Source organism: Tachysurus vachellii, chromosome 13 (genome assembly GCF_030014155.1).
Source record: "Tachysurus vachellii isolate PV-2020 chromosome 13, HZAU_Pvac_v1, whole genome shotgun sequence".
Taxonomy (NCBI): domain Eukaryota; kingdom Metazoa; phylum Chordata; class Actinopteri; order Siluriformes; family Bagridae; genus Tachysurus; species Tachysurus vachellii.
This window is the reverse complement of record NC_083472.1, coordinates 23,293,969-23,301,468: the sequence shown is the minus strand read 5'-3', so window position 1 is coordinate 23,301,468 and position 7,500 is coordinate 23,293,969. Positions and strand designations below refer to the sequence as shown.

General features: G+C 40.7%; 1 protein-coding gene across 2 annotated transcripts in view; it reads left to right on the top strand.

The window, feature by feature from the left end:
* The window catches only part of fgfrl1b (fibroblast growth factor receptor like 1b), a 45,139-nt gene that overhangs the window by 19,788 nt on the left and 17,851 nt on the right, over positions 1 to 7,500 (top strand). The window lies entirely within an intron of this gene.

Sequence of the window (7,500 nt, the reverse complement as noted above, 5' to 3'; positions counted from 1 at the left end):
GAAGAAATTGTGACGACGTGACGTGACATACGGCTAAGTACGGTGACCCGTACTCAGAGTTCGTTCTCTGCATTTAACCCATCCAAAGTGCACACACACACAGTGAACACACACACACAGTGAACACACACACAGTGAACACACACACACACAGTGAACACACACACAGTGAACACACACCCGGAGCAGTGGGCAGCCATTTATGCCGTGGCACCCGGGGAGCAGTTGGGGGGGTTCGGTGCCTTGCTCAAGGGCACCTCAGTCGTGGTATTGCCAGCCCGAGACTCGAACCCACAACCTTAGGGTTAGGAGTCAAACTCACTTACCATTAGGCCACGACTTCCCCCTATTGACTATTTGGCCCAGTAAACAGATATAAATACAGAGTGTCATTGTTTTAGTGCGTAGTTGTGTGCGTGTGTGTTTGTGTGATTGTATGATGACTCTGTGTGTGTTTCCTCCTTCAGTATAATATAACGCTCTTGTTTTTCTACTCCTCGCCTGCAGCCGTCATTCAAGCTTAATCAAAACCTGCTCCTTCTCAAAACGGAGTTTTTGTCTTAGCGCGATGCGACGGAGGGCGTTACGGCGTCCGATCTGGCAGCTGCCACACAGGAGTGTTGAGTCGCTGTGAAGCTCACAAAAGAGCGATTGTGGCACAGGAAGTTATCATGTTTAATAGCACAGCACTCACGAGTGCACGAGTTCATGTATGCAACATAAAACGATAAAGGAAAAGAGCCAGCTGTGGTTGTGAGAGGTTGTGTGTTACTCTGACGCAACGTTTTATTACGGAGGTCGTAGAACAAAGAAGGGATTCTTTTCCTCCCTCACTTCCATCCAGCGATACCTGCTGTTGTTTAGGAGGTGTGTAAACTTATATGCTGTTTATCATTGTATCCCAACAAATGCTGACATGTCGAGAAATGATGACACGTTGGGGTGGGGGGGTGGGGGAGGGTTGTGTAGTGTGTCTTCAGTGAGAGGTGGTGGATTGTTGTGATGTTGGGTGTCAATGGTGTGTGTTTGATGGGAGGTTGTTGAGATCCTATTGCTAGAATGGTGTATGTGTGTGTGTGTGTGTGTGTGTGTGTGTGTGTGAGAGAGAGAGAGAGAGAGAGAGAGAGAGAGAGAGAGAGAGAGAGTTGTGTGAATTAGTTTAGTCAGTTGTGGAATTTGTTGTGTATGGTGGTGAGTACTGTGTGTGTGTTTGTTGTGTGGATCAGGAGGTTGTTTTGTGTGTGTGTGTGTGTGTGAGAGAGAGAGAGAGAGAGAGAGCGAGAGAGAGAGAGAGATACAGAGAAAGAGAGAAAGAGAGAGTTCTGTGAATGGGTTTATTCAGAGATGGGATATGTTGTGTAGTTGTGTGTGATTAATGGGAGCTTTTTGAAATGGTAAGTTTACTAGAATGGTGTGTGTGTGTGTGCGTGTGTGTGTATGTGTTGTGTGTGTTTGTATGTGTGTGTGGATTAATGTTAATTTGTGTTTATTGTACAATGTTATTGTGTGGTATTCAGCATTCAGATTGAGTATGTGTTTGTTGTGTTGTATATTGTGTGTATTTGGCAGGAGGTTGTTGAAAGTGGGCTAAAAGGATATTGTTTGCTGTGTTGTCTGGTGTAATGTTGACTGCTTGTTTGGTGTGTGTTTGTGGTACGAGGTTGTTTAGAGTGTGTGCTGTGTTTGTGCTTGGAGTTTGGATGCTCAGAGTGTGTCGTTGTTATTAAGTGTGTTATTAAGTGTGTATGTGTGCTTGTTTGTCATGCATGGTTATTTGCAACTCGAGGTTGTCGAGTGTGTGTGTGTGTGTACTTTGTTTGAGGTGGTCCGCAGTGTGTGTGTGCTGTGTGTATTGTGTGAAAGATCTCCTTATTGTGTGCTTAGAGTGTGTGCTCTGTTTTATTGGCATCTGGAGACGGCACTGTGGGAATTTCATCTCAATCTTAACACACACACACACACACACACACACACACAAAACCTGTCACCTCTTCAGCAGTAAATCTGCCGCATCTCAGAGTGAGAGGAGCCACAGCGCCCCCAGGCTCCTGCCCCATGTCCGGCCGTTACTCTCCTTTACTGCAGGTGTCCTGTGATTGGCTGGACAGTGTGTAAGCCCCGCCTCCGTCCATCCGTTTGTGTTTGTTTTGGGCCTCCTGTGTGGCGTGTCATGGCCGCCTGCTGCTTTCCTCTTCCCTCCCTGAGAGGACTGTGGAGCTGAGGGTTCTGGCACATGGTTCCTGCTGGATTAAGTTTCGCAGGTTTACTGGAGTCATTAACTGTAATAAACGACAGACTCAGAAACAAAGGGCATTTTTAGAAGCGTGTGTGTGTGTGTGTGTGTGTGTGTGTGTGTGTGAGAGAGAGAGAGAGAGAGTGAGAGAGTCTAGGGATGACTTCATCACATTACAGATGTGCTTTGGACAAAGGTTTAGCTTTGACACTGAGTACCATCATCATCATCATCATCATCATCATCATCATCATCATCATCATCAACACACAGAGTTCAATATTTAAAGCCACAATAACCACAAGAGCAACAGCATCATGTGAAATCTTGTTTATTAAAGCGATTAGCACGCATCATTTCACTAACGAACACAAGACAAGACGTGTTAGGTTTCAACTCTAGAATTTATCCCATAAATGTTTCTGTCTCAATGAATGAATTGTTGAGCTGCTGTTATAGAAATGAATCAGCAACTTCTGACCAATCAGGATCAAGAATTTAGCAGCATGTTATAGTTGCTGTAGAAATGCTGTAAATTTCATCCTTTAGATCCTTTAAAGTTACATTTTTTTTTTTTACTCTTTAACCTTGTTTCTTGTCGTCTTCACACTTACATTCGTGGTGGGAATTTCTCAGTTATTAAAAAGTTCTGCATAAAGATTCTTAGTGCAGTTTCTCCTACTCAGTGTTGTAATTTAACGGAGTACAAATACTTAGTTACTGTACTTAAGTAGAAATTTCACGTATCTGTACTTTACTTCGCTATTTAAATTTATGTCAACTTTCACTTTTACTCCACTACATTTCCGAGATAAAATGTCTACTTTTACTCCGTTATATTTCCACTAAACGTCTTCGTTACTCGTTACTACAAAATAAAATCAGAAGAAATGTGTGCGACTGCAATAAGGGATGTTTGGTGAATCACTGCTCCTAGATTGCATTACGCTCCGTGCGTGCACACGCAGTCAGAGCTGGAGGCGTTTATCTATAACGTTAATCGGCGGAAAGCCGCAAATACGGCAACCAAAAGCAGTGAAATGTCACTATTCTTATTACCAGAGTTGTAGCACAAACAAAATATTAATGCAAACAATCCATTCAATACTAAATAAAAATAACATTTATTGATTTAGTCTTTGTCTTGTGAATATTTTTTATTAATGACTGCATTCACTGGACACACTGTTTGTAGAGAATGCACACATACATGAACTGATCTGATTCGAGACTGGCATCATTACATCATGCATAAAATTTTTGTGTCCACTTTTGCCATTTTAAATAATCCCATAACTTTTGTCTTACTATGTAGTCATATAATATATAATATAAAACTCTTCTTGTTTTAAATTCTCACTGAGGGCTAAAAACCCCCTAAAGATGAGACCCTAGAACCGCCCCTGATCTTATGCCTACCGAAAATCACTGAAATTTTACTTTTTACTTTTACTTCAAATACTTAAGTACATTAAATATCAGAAAATGACTTTTGATACTTAAGTACAGTAAATATCAGATACTTTAAGACTTTTACTTGAGTAATATTCTAAAAGGTAACTTTCACTTCTACCAAAGTCTTTTTCCATTACGATACTTGTACTTTTACTTAAAGTATTGCTTTCTAGTACTTTATACAACACTGTATATATAACTATATATATGTCCCTGTAATACTGACATAATTCAAAGAAAATTAGTAAGGATAAAATTTATTCATTAAGCATCTTAACACTTAAGAGCTCTTAAGGTCAAAAAAGTGGGAGAAGAAATGTTTCGTATACAATGTTTATTCACTCACTCTCACTCATTTTCTACCGCTTATCCGAACTATCTCAGGCGTCATCGGGCATCAAGGCAGGATACACCCTGAACGGAGTGCCAACCCATCACAGGGCACACACACACACTCTCATTCACTCACACACTCACACACTACGGACAATTTTCCAGAGATGCCAATCAACCTACCATGCATGTCTTTGGACCGGGGGAGGAAACCGGAGTACCTGGAGGAAATAAGATGATACAGATTAGATCGTGTAGGGATTATTTTTCTGACCAATCAGATTACAGATACAGAACAGAAGTGATATATATTCTGCTGCTATGTCATTTATAGAGACTCTAACATCTCTGAAACAGATCCAAAGAGCCATAAAGGCAGAAATGATATAATTTGTCTCTGACATTTCTGCTCTGTGTCAGAGATGTTTACATTGACATTTACATTACATTTATTACATTTATAACATACAGATGTTAGAACATCTCTAATATGATCGATCACGAACGTAATCCCTACACGATATAGCCTCAAATATCTGAACATAGAGACAAAATGAAGGTTTATAATAGAGCAGATTTTAAACGCGTTCCTATTTTTATTAGACAACCAATCACAGTCTTTAAAAGAAGGTGTCATACCTAGTAACAGGGTTAAGCCCCGCCTCCTCTCTAAGATAAAAGTTGTTGTACTTTCCTTGTTCAGAGTTGCTCTGAGTTTGGTCCTGAATCACTCTGAAGATAAGATTCATAGTTAGAAACTTTCGACTCTTTGAGTCGTTTTTAGAGTCTTTATGAATACAGACCCTGGTGTCCATGTAAAGAACCTTCTCTGATTGTGACAGCGAACACCAGAGTTTAGAGAAGACGTGTGATCGTGATCGCAGATCCTTTCTGAGCAGGTGGTCTGGTCGCTCCTTCTTTTGAAACCGACACCTCATGTAGATTCACGCGGGTGTATGATACACAGCGGGGGAAGTCCGCTCGGAGTCTGATTAAATCAGGACGGAGGAATTCGGGGACATTCGATAGCACGTGTCATGAGCTCTTATCTGTTGGAGAATTCCTTTCCTGTGCTTGTAAGGACAGAGCTCTTGTTTGTTCATGCTCATTTTAATAACAAATATGTACCTTAAGCTTCTTAACACAAAAAAAAATCAGGTAACTTGACCTGTTAAATGACAAGATTTCCATGTTGTGCTTGATATGGTAGAATCTGTTTGGGACCGAGCCAGGGTGAGGTAATGTCCATAACCGAATCCTTCACTTCTCGTTCTGTCAGCGGTTTATAAAACCCTCCGCCTCGTCTCGCCATTTTGTTGCTGGTTGCAAATGTAAACAGAAAGATGTTATTCTATAAAGCGATTATACACAAGCGTGAAAGCCCCATGGCTACGAAATGGAAATGAGCGGTGAGAAGTGTCAGTGTGTTCCAGCTGCACGTCTGATTTTATAATGAACTTGTTAGGATTCACATCTGTGCAGTATGCAATGTTGCAGCTCCAGTTCCAGATGTTCTTCTGCTTTACTGTAGCTTTTTATTCCAAAGTGTTTTAATATATAAACTCAACAAGTGTTCATTCATTTTCTGTAACAGCAAATCTGTTAGAAGTTTTTTTTGGCCTTAACAGAAATAGGTTGATAATATTAATGTGCTCGTACTTGTAATAGTTTGTATCAGTATCAGTACATTTGAAAGGAGTCTCCAGTGTCAGAACTTGTGGAAAGAGTCACCAGTGTCAGTACTTTTAGGAGGAGTCACCAGTGTCAGTGCTTTTTTAGAGGAGTCACCAGTGTCAGTGCTTTTTTAGAGGAGTCACCAGTGTCAGTACTTTTGAAAGGAGTCACTATTGTCAGTACATGTGGAAGTATATGTAGAAAAATGATCAAGTGTCAGCACTTGTGGAAGGCATCACCAGTGTCAGTACTTGTGGAAGTATTTGTAGAAGAAGCCTCCAGTGTCAACACTTGTGTACTTTTCTAGAGGAGTCACCAGTGTCAGTACTTTTGAGAGGAGTCACCAGTGTCAGTACTTTTTTAGAGGAGTCACCAGTGTCAGTACTTTTTTAGAATAGTCACCAGTGTCAGTACATTTGAAAGGCATCACCAGTGTCAGTACTTGTGAAAGTATTTGTAGAAGTAGTCTCCAGTGTCAACACTTGTGTAAGGAGTCACCGATGTCAGTACTTTTGGAAGGATTCTCCAGTCTCAGCACTTTGTAATTGTTCAGGACAGTGTTGGTTACACTATCAGGTTTCTCATTAATATACCAAGATGCATTTTATGTCTTTTTATTGTGAAGCCAGATATTTCATAACATTAAATATAGCTATAAACGTTACAACAGTTTATAGAGCTATTAATAAATTGTCGTAGTTCTGGTATAAGTGAAACGAAACACTTTGGGTCACGATGTTATAAACAAATCATTCACTTCAGCTTGCTAATCCAGATGTGGCTTGTTTTCCTAAAGCAGAACGGCTCTTCCTGTGTTATTACATCCATGTACCATGACCAATGTCACAATAAAGAAACTGCTGCTTAGTAAAGAATGTTATGATAGTTGGGACAGACCCGAGAGGGAACGCTTGACCTCTCCAAGCTTGTTGACCTTCTTGCTGTCCATTTTAAGCTTCCTGTGGAGCTCAGGGATGAATCAATCACCAGGTCATTAAATCTGTAATGTCCAAGAGCGTCCAAACCTTCCTCCACCTCCATTCAATCTCCTGAGCTTTGAATTCCTTTCTATTTTAAAGTCAGCTAGTATTGTTATTGTTCTGCAGTAGCTGGGTGGAGAACTATAGTCCTGAGTATAAACAAGGCTATGGTTTTTTTGGGTAAGAACCTTTAATCTGGCAACAAGGTTTTCTAAATGTCATGCCCTAATCAATACTTAAACTTCTTAAACCTTTCCCTTGCAGCGGTAAGCGTTGTTTCCTCACAGATCCTTACAGCACCTTACCATTGGGTTAAAGTCCATGTCGGTTTCTTTAGGTTCTAAATTTCTAAACTACTGCCACTTCTACATACGGCCGCTCGGTGTTATCTTCCTCATCACCTAATCAACTCAACTGCTCCAATCAAAACGAATCCAACTGTTATAATTATGAAGTCTTTTACAGGAATATTGTTCATGAGCTTTTTTCCCCTCACTAATAGCACATTCTATTTCTTAATTTATAAGAAGATGAGCAGAGAGAGAGAGAGAGACAGAGCGACAGAGAGACAGAGAGAGAGAGAGAGAGAGAGAGAGAGAGAGAGAGAGAGAGAGAGAGAGAGAAGTAGACACCAAGAAAAAAGTTGTCTTAAGAGACAGCATGAGAGAGAAAGAAAGAGAAAGATTGAGCAGGCATACAGACAGAAATGAAGAGAGAGAGAGAGAGAGAGAGAGAGAGAGAGAGAGAGAGAGAGAGAGAGAGAGAAGGAGAGTGAGGAAGAGAGACTGAGACAGAAAGAAGGAGTAACAGACACACAGCGAGAGA